Source organism: Lissotriton vulgaris, chromosome 5, assembly GCF_964263255.1.
Source record: "Lissotriton vulgaris chromosome 5, aLisVul1.2, whole genome shotgun sequence".
Lineage (NCBI taxonomy): Eukaryota > Metazoa > Chordata > Amphibia > Caudata > Salamandridae > Lissotriton > Lissotriton vulgaris.
In genome coordinates, this window is record NC_141693.1 from 1,954,469,580 (window position 1) to 1,954,479,628 (window position 10,049).

Below are 10,049 nucleotides of genomic sequence, written 5' to 3' on the forward strand. Positions count from 1 at the left end.
ACTCTTCCATTGCTCACCTGCATTCCTCAGCGCCCCACTAAAGACTCTGACAAAACTGCAACTGGTCCAACATAGAGCCATCAAAAATCTCCTTGGTCTAAAAAGTATGATCACATGTTGTTCCAAATCAAACTCACCGCTCATCAACCATATCAAACTGAATACTATCAGTGTCATATGGAAGACATACCTCAAAACTCAGGAACTTGGTAGGCTTGTTTACCTAGTCCACGTCTGGATGGAAACTGTGCTCCAAGAAAGACACTAAAGTTGCCATCGCTAAATGGAGAAGAAAAAGGCTTTGATGGACCAAACTGCCTCCGCCATGACCCAACTTTATAGACGGCCAAAGCCAACCTGAAAAGGCTTCTGAAGAGTGGGCTCTCTATCCGGATACCCAAGGAAAGTGTGATCACTTTGCAATAGGTCCTCTTGCAAGCTGTTCTCCCATAATGAGAAATGTCCTTCTCTCACCCTTGTTCGTCCACCTGAAATCCAGATTGTTCTTCTGTTTGTTGGGCACAATATATAAATGAATAGATAAGCATGAATGTGTATTTTCAGACATGTGACTTTTTCTTTCCCCAAGTGTATCTTCCAGGAGCTAAGGTCTTTTAGGGATTTGTAATGACCCACATAGTTCCAGTTCTGTGATATATAGGTCTTCGAAGCGCCATAAACTGTGTCCGGCCTGGTGGACAGGCATTGTGTCTTTAAACTGTGTCTTTAAGATTTTCAAAAGGAGGACAAAAAGGAATATACACACAATGAGTGCACCACAAGCAAGAGGCGTGCGAGCTTCAAAGTCCATGGGAAGAGTAGCAAACATATTATATCCCATGATACATGTCAATCACTGCATGGAAGAGTCAGGCATTCTTAGCAGCAGTCACGACCAGTGAACTTTGCGGCCTGGCAGGATGTGGCGACACCAGTTCAGAGTAGGAACTGGTCTGGTGGCGGCAGTAGGACTCATGCTAGTTTTTGATAGGCGTTTTGCGAGTCCAGTTTAGAGTTGGTTGCCCTGGTCCGGGAGCGACACTACCTCTGAGGCTTTGATCCTATGAGGGTAACCTAGGCTGTTGATGGTAGCGACACATTGGTAGTTTTATGTTAACATAAATTATATGATGTAGAAGAAAAACACAACATTTGGCATAGCCATTAAAGTCGAATAACCGAATAATGCAAAATCGCCGATAAGCAAAAAAAAAGATTACAAGGCAATCGAAAAGGGAACTTGCAACTGAGAATGAAACCAGCTGATATTCACTAATGAGCAGATGCGTGAGAAAATGTGAGAAGCCCTTGACACACTGATACAGAAGACAGCGAGAAGAGCTGACTCTACTAGAGGCTACGCTTACCACACAGTGCAGAAAATCTGCAACTGTACAACTTGCAATAAAATGGCAGCGGTACATTAGAAATGCATGTAACTTAGCAAGCATACCAGGGCCTAAGCGGTCTTTAGACTGATATAAAAATGGCATAGCAATAATGTACATGTTAAGGCACACATGAGAATTGGCGTTTTCGTAATGGGATGCTGTTAAGGTACAGATTTAAGTAAATCTACTTTCTCAATGGTTATCGCTCCGTGTGATGGGTTGTATTTCTTCATCAATATCAGGAACTCTGTGGTGAACATTGCATCTTGAGTATGATCTGCAGTGCATTATGAACGGTTCAGCTAACACACTGGTAGTAATTCAGCGCTTCCAGGGTATTGGGTAGGCTTGGCATCTGGTGATGATCATGTTTGTCAATGCATGAAATAGAGCCCTGGTGGGATACTTTAGGCGTTTTCAATTGTGATTTCCGAGACAGAGTCAAGGAGCACGCCCGCGAAAGTACGGAATTGGTCGACTCGGTACCTTAGATGGAAGTGATGGTGGAGTGGTAAAATACACATAGAAATAGAGCCCTGGTGGGATACTTTAGGCGTTTTCAATTGTGATTTCCGAGACAGAGCCAAGGAGCACGCCCGCGAAAGTACGGAATTGGTCGACTCGGTACCTTAGATGGAAGAGATGGTGGAGTGGTAAAATACACATGAGTAATGATTGATGCTCTGGAGTGGAGTGGTCGTTAACCATGGTGGCTGCTAGGAACGTTTTATAGACAACAACTAGTCCCTTGTCGCACCTCACCTTTGGTCGGTTTCTGTAGAGTCTTCGGTATCCTTTGGGAATGGCTTCATGTACAATAGTTGAGCTTCATGACCCATCCAAGTTTCTGAATAGACAAAGTGTTAGATGCAAGCGCACTGCCTAGTTAGATATTTGTTCCAAGAAATGGTTCAAAATAAAGAATAAATAAGTTAAGTGGTGCTCCCAAGGGTGGCGTCTTCCGTCCCAGACGTCTTGTACATTCACTAGTTCAACACCGTTTTGTTGTTCACACTGCACAAAAGTATCTTGTAATATCAGACATGGTTAACACATGAGCGATTGACATGATTACATTTCTTCTGAATTAACAGTGATGCTCCCTGAGGAAGGGCTGCCCATTGTCTGAAATGCATTGGAGCTAACACAGCAGTAATGTCGAAGGTTAAGCAAAGGAATAATGATATGTCAATCTTCATGGAATGATAAATGAATTTCATTAAGGAGATTACTCATGAACTATAAGTCGATCAATAAAAGAAAAATCACAGAACTTTACAAATGATGTGGAGTCCTTATTAGATTGGAGGAACCAATGTTTTGAGTGCCCAAAGGGGGTGCAACTAATGATTCATTAGGAGCACGTTTGTGTTTGAACCATACAAGTTTCTGTCACATAGCAGTGTTCCAATCTTTCTCAAGAACTGGAAGGTTGTGTGGTTTCTGGAAGTCTTGATATCAGCTCTTGTCATGGTAAGTAAATAAGTAATAGTTTATTAGCATAGTTAATTAAAACCATTGCAATTCGTCCTTAAAAGCACTTATATGCGCACAATACATTTTTCATCACTTGAATAAAATTACATTCACACAAAATACACAGTCTAAATTATAATTCCTATCATATATTCATGAGATTTAATATATGTTAGTGAGAATTAAAATAATAATCATGTTGTTCTAAATGTCCTCTATAAGTTATGACAAGGGGACTAATTCCAGTATTCTCTTTACTTCCACCTTCCTTAATTTGATACTTTATAGACTACCGGTAAGGGATTCTGCTTTGTTTAATAACCTCTAAAAACATGACGGAGGGTCAATTTTCGGCATCTTTGTTTCTACCTCCATCAAGTACTTCACCAGGCTACAGTTCAACTGCGGGTCGCTGGGTGCGAAGCAGGCAAGAACTGCCTGCTTCGTGAGTGGATTCCACGCTGGTTAAAGTGATATTTCAGTAACCGTTTCCTTTCCACCAGCAACTTCTCACAGGAGCACAGCAAATGTCCCCAGTGCACTAGCCAGCGTCACCCCAGAGCTCCACTGCACCTCGGTGGAGTTGCGCCTCCTGCACACGGGAGGCATGTGCTGCGCGGCGAGGGTGAAACTTTGTGGGGGTAGCTGGTCACCCATAGCAAAGGCCACATGTGCACAGCACTGTAGCACCTGACACGACTATGACATCATTGAGTTCTCGAAGCGCTAAACTCGTCACTAAGGACAGCACAAATGTGGCAATGGGAAGCAATAGACGCACTAGCTAGCTGCTCACTGTAATGCCATGTGGTGACCCAATTATAAAACCCTCGTGTGGTCAGCGGTATCCTTTGGTTTGGTTAGATTTCCCCCAGGTGTATTCCCACCTTTAACGGCCCAAGCAGTGCCCCGCCCCTTTTGCACCGACAGTGGCATCCTCAGATATAATGCCCCGTGGAGATGCTCCTCCCCCACTCTGGGTCTGCACGGACTTCCGCCCCCCGTCCAATGGCCGGTGCAGATGTACCGCAGCACCCCTAGATGTACTGCCCTGCAACCACTAAGGCCCTGTACGCTCACCTTAGCTGTTGTGCTTGTTGGTTTCCATGTCTGAGGGCTCAGAGCCGCTCAGCTTGCGCTGCAGGCTACTCCCCTCGCGGCCACAGGGCTGCACCGCCCAATCAATGCCTAGCACCACCTGCTTGTTGTCCTCCATCATCATGCCAGAAAGCCTAATGGTGCCCGCTCTCCACCCCCGGCACGGTGCGCCTGCTCCGTATGCTTGGGAATTATGCCGAGTTATTCTCCTGCCGAGGAGGGGAGTGCACGGCAAACGGGACCTGGGGAACCCGTCTGTCTGCAGCCAATCAGAGCTGCCTGCCTGCAGCTGAAGCTAGGAGAGGCAGCCAAAGGCCGGCAAGAGCCGCCAGTCTCTAGCCGATGTCAGTACCGGGACCTAGGGTGGGGACCACTGCTATTATTGTCAGTATGTGTCTACAGGTATGTGTTCGAGGCGACGTGTGTATGATATTCGTGTAAATGGATATGTAGCCCTGAATGCTTATATGCATCAACATGTAGCTATTTCTGTTTGTAGTGTGTTTATTTTGTACAGGTGGTCAAATCAGGGTGTTATTTTGTATTTAAGTGCATGGATGTATATGGTTACAAGCTCTGTGTATGCCTCTTTGTGTGTCTGTGTATGTTTCTTCATGTCCGTGTGCCCCCGTGTCTGGGTCTGAGTTATGGTGTGTTTTCCGGGTGTTTTAGGTCGAGGACTGCGTCGCACTGCGTAAGCAGTGGGCGGAGCTCCGAGATTTTATGTTTCTTAGTAAGGGGGCTTGAACTCACCTCTCTTCTCCATTGGCTGGCTTCCTAAATGGAGGCCAGCCATTGGAGGAGAGGGGCGTCACTCGGTTCAAGTCCTGTCTTTTTCGGATTTGGGGGCGTGTTTTTTGCGTTCTTTCTCACCGTGACGTCATCCGTCACTCAGCAAAAAACACGCTCCCCAGTCTGAAAAGGACGGGGCTTATGTGCCTCTCTCGAAGGTGCCTATCGGCAGCTGGCCCTGTGAAAGCGCGTCCGTCCTCTGAACTCTGGAGTTCGCCCTGTGACAGATGTCCCAATAGGCTCCACGGAGGTGTTTCCCTTTTGTGATACGCGATCCCCTTCTGCTCGCATACTTCCTCGTGCAATTATCTATAACTGTAATTTTAAGCTACCAGTTCAGGGAAATAAGGCCTCTGCAGACAAAAGAGCTCTCTTCGCTGCTTGGAGCGGCCATTCCACCGATAAGCACCTATAGTGAAGCGTGAGATCCCAGACAATGCGCCGGAAACAAAACCTCTGAATGTGACGTATAAGTGCTACCCAGGGCCTTCCAGTGTGCACACCCCTCCCGTGCGCTTGGTACTTCCCTCTCCTCAGGTCTTCCTTCTCCCCAAGGGATAACAATGGGTGACACTCAGATGTTGTTAGCCCATTTTAGCTGCCACAATTTAGAATGATACCACCAAGTGCCACCCTCTTGGTGCCCCCCTTGTCCAGTGTTTATGAGAAAGGGTGTGGTGGGGGTTGAAGCAAAGAGCCGGGAAGATACCAGTTCCCTATTGTATGCAAACGTGCACAATTGCACGCTGTGATGACGGCTACACCACTGAGCGCCTTGAGCTCTGCTTTATGGAACACTAATCGCTTCCTGACAGATAAACCGTTCGGCTCCTTATATAGCACTGCCTGGGGACTCTTACAGAGTGAAACATCCGACTGCCATATCATGCCCGAGTGGCTCAATTGAAACACAAATGTAAACATTTTCAAAGGTGAACCCAGATTTGTTTCAAAATGACCAGATACCGAACTCTAAAACCTTTTTGTTTTTCACACCAGTGAGGAGTTAACACTTTTATATTGTGAGCAGGGCCGGACTTTGACACAAAAGCAGCTCAGTAAATTTTGTCATAGGAGCTCTCATGTTGCATGTAACAAGAGAGATTGGGCACTGCAAGTCCGTTGGGGGTTCTTGCCCAAAGAATTATAATTTTCTAAAGTATATGGTGCTTTTTTACAACAATTTTTTTCATTGTGGGATTTTGTTCAATCACTGAATGGATAGATATCGGAGAAATGCATGGCTCAATCAATCAATGGTTGGACGAGTGAGGAGTGGGTGGGTGAAATAATTCAAGAATTGCTGACAATGAACAAATACTTTTTTGCTATGTGGTCTCAATACAATGAGCAAGGGTGGATGCTCTGTTTTTTTTAGGTCGAGGACTGCGTCGCACTGCGTAGCAGTGTGGGCGTCTTGGAGATGAGAGGGTCATTCTGACTCTTGCCTGGAGCTCCACCCGTACGCGTTAAGGAGGGCTGTCTTTGATGCTCACACATGATGAAGGTTGTGGTAGACATGGGCCTCTGCTGTGGTTCTGTGGACAAGAATTAGGAGAGGTGGAGGCCCAGGCCTACCACAGGCCCACTACACATGGATACATGTTGTGCTGGCTCAAAGCCTACAGTTCCATGTGTGCCTTGAAAGCGGCTGGTGCAGATGCAGTAATGGCCTTTGATGTGAGACTTTCTCTTGCAAATGCAGTTGTACACAGACGTGGAACCGCCTCCCTCTTTCACAATAGCTAGAATGCGATGCACTGCATTGGCAAGGGCCAGACATAGAGTTCTGATCTAGCATGAATTATGTCTTATCACATTAAAGCCACTAAGCATGTGGGACCTCACAAAATAGATGTATACTCAGGTTGCTGTGTTTTGGGGTGTTCACTGTTCCTGATAACCTGCTTTTGCATGGAAGCGCACATCTGTCAGCTACTGTGGCGACATTTGGTGTTGTGAGCTTAATACACAAACTGGAAACAGTCTGATGCACAAATACATCTACCCACGAACCGATTTACCCACCTGCTCACCCTATCATTCATACATTCATTCATTTACTCACCCATTAATCCACTCACTGCCTTATCCATCTGTTCACTCATCTACCAACTCACTCACTCACTCATACACCTAAACATCTGTCCACCACATCCAAACCCACCCACCCAAAAACTCACCCATCATTCACCCATCAATACTTCTTCACTCGCCCCTCTGTTCAGTAGTTTATCCATCCATCCACTCACTTATTCATTCACCCATCAATCATTCCATTTACTGGCCAGCTCTCACGCATAAATTCATTCAGTCATCCATGAATTCACCCACCCACTAACTTATGCACCCAATCATTTATCAATCTACACATTCAGACATGCTCGTAAACTCAAGCATCAATCAACAAACACACAACTCTTCAGTCAGCAGTACTTCATCCATCCGATAAATCCCCAATTCACACATACACAAATTACCCTTCAAATAACGGACTCATCTATTTTGCCATCCATTTACCCACCCGCTCAGTCACTCATTTACCAATCTTTACAAACAGACACATATATAATTTCCACCGGTTTTGCGAAGGAGGCACAACAGGTTCAAAGCCGGCGCTGACCAGAAATCCTGGTCAACCCCTTGCCACCTCTACAAACCTTGAAGAGGACACACCTTAAAACTAGCGTGATCTTAAGAAGGGAATCCCCTCCCTCTCACAGTTAGATACACTTTAGGGCGTGTAGACACATAGTCCACACTACACACCCACTAGCTTTTAATTCACACCATATTTTTAGTCCTGAAGAAAGCCAGCATATTGATAAGGCACTGGCTGAAACATGTTGACATTTTAAAGGACGTGGGAGGTCGTAACTTGCCCCCAACGTCCAACAGCCTTATTTTTAACCGCTGACGGAGGCCCAATTAATAAAGTTTCTCGAGGACTGGGACCCCGCCAAGCCGTTTTAAACTCACTATCTCACCACCTTCACCGCACACACAGTGACATACCTGCTCCGCTGTAACCAGGCGTCGTAGCACACCCGGGACACGCTAGGTGTCACTGGGTGGGCCCGATGATGAAGCATGCCACCAACTAGGTTGGTGGGTGAGGGCTTTCTAAAGACACCCAACAGGTGCCACCCCCCATCGACAAAACTTAACTGAGTCACCATGATTTTTATAATATAAATATCATACCAACCCTACTCATAGCTAGTCTCCTTTTGATTACTTGACATATATAATTTCACCATCAATAAACAAGCACGTTAACACAACACTTGGGCCAGGCACATCACATCACTTCACACGCTACTAGATCTGCTATCCACATGCTCACCATCTTGCCCTACAGTATATCACTCATTCATTCTTTCACTCACTCATTCACTCACACACTCACTCACAAATTTATCCGTTTATTCACATACACATCTGTCTATCCACTAGCACAGCAATGCACTCACTCATCAATGCACTTGTTGACCATGTCCTTAATTACGTTTGACTCTTACATATTCAGCTACCCACTCATCCATCCATACTCCTCCATCCACCTATTTTCCTGTGCATCCACCAATTAACACATCCTCACAACCTCACCCACACTCACCAATCAATAACCAAACAACAATTAAAGAAAGCACTTAAAATGTCGACTCCAGAAGTTGTGGTGATACGCCAAAAAGACCCCCAGAATCTTGAGATAATATTCTAGAGGTAGCCCATAGAACTGAAGGCAGTACTTCAGGGTAGCCCTCAAAACTGGATGCAAAATGCCAGAGGTGGCCCCCAGAACTGAACACAAAACGTCACAGGTGATACCCAAATCTGGTCATCATACCGGATCACTGACATAATATTAGGCCCGGGTGTAGTGGGCGTAGTGGGGCTCCGCGGAGCTACGCGGAGTGGGCGAGAAGCTACGCCCACTCCCGCACTCCGCGTAGCCCCACTACGCACCTCCCTCCCGCTCTCCTCTACATACATTATTTAAGCAAAATACCCTTAATAGAGCAAGTTTAAAGCACTTACCGTGTCCGGGGCTCGTCCGGGGCTCCCTCTAAGAATCGCGTCGTCATGGATACCAATGCGCATGTGCGGGCGGCCGCGCATGCGCATTGGTATCTATGAAGGGACGCTATTCCAAGAGGGAGCCCCGGACGAGCCCCGGACACGGTAAGTGCTTTAAACTTGTTTTATTAAGGGTATTTTGCTTAAATAATGTATGATGGGGAGGGCGGGAGGGAGGCGGGTGGCGGCCGACTCGGCTACGCACACGGAGTGGGCGTAGTGTTGCCGGCTACGCTGTCTACGCAAAATGCGTAGGAGGCAACACTACGCCTACTCCGTGGGCATAGCCGTTTCGGATGCCCAGGCCTACATAATATCGAGGGACATAATATCGACTACCAAAAATATCGGCGACAAAATATCGACAGACAGAATATCGACTTTGTATCTGCAAACAGGTAAGTACAAAAATATCGAGTAAAAAATATTGTTTAAAAAAATATAGTTTGTAAAAATATCGACTTTATAAAAAACAATGTAAAATTAAATTAATATTAAAAATTATTTACTAAAATATACTTAAAAATACCTAAATTACCTTATAATATTTAAATAATTAATGAAAGTTATAAAAAAATTCTTACAATCATATTTGTTAAAACATATATATATAGTAACATAATATAATTAAAAAATATCCAATATTATTACCGTAGGATAGCGGAAGTGTAAAATTACTATTCCCACTCCAGAGAGTGCAAAAGTAGATAAGGCGTTGGATAGCGTAGAGGTAAAAATTACTATTCCCACTCCAGAGAGTGCAACAGTAGGGAAAGCGTTGGATAGCGTAGGGGTAAAACTTACTATTTCCACTCCAGAGAGTGCAACAGTAGGGAAAGCGTTGGATAGCGTAGGGGTAAAAATTACTATTCCCACTCCAGAGGATGCAACAGTAGGGAAAGCGTTGGATAGCGTAGGGGTAAAAATTACTATTCCCACTCCAGAGAGTGCAACAGTAGGGACAGCGTTGAATAGCGTAGGGGTAAAAATTACTATTCCCACTCCAGAGAGTGCAACAGTAGGGAAAGGGTTGGATAGCGTAGGGGTAAAAATTACTATTCCCACTCCAGAGAGTGCAACAGTAGGGAAAGCGTTGGATAGCGTAGGGGAAAAACTTACTATTCCCACTCCAGAGAGTGCAACAGTAGGGAAAGCGTTGGATAGAGTAGGGGTAAAAATTACTATTCCCACTCCAGAGAGTGCAACAGTAAG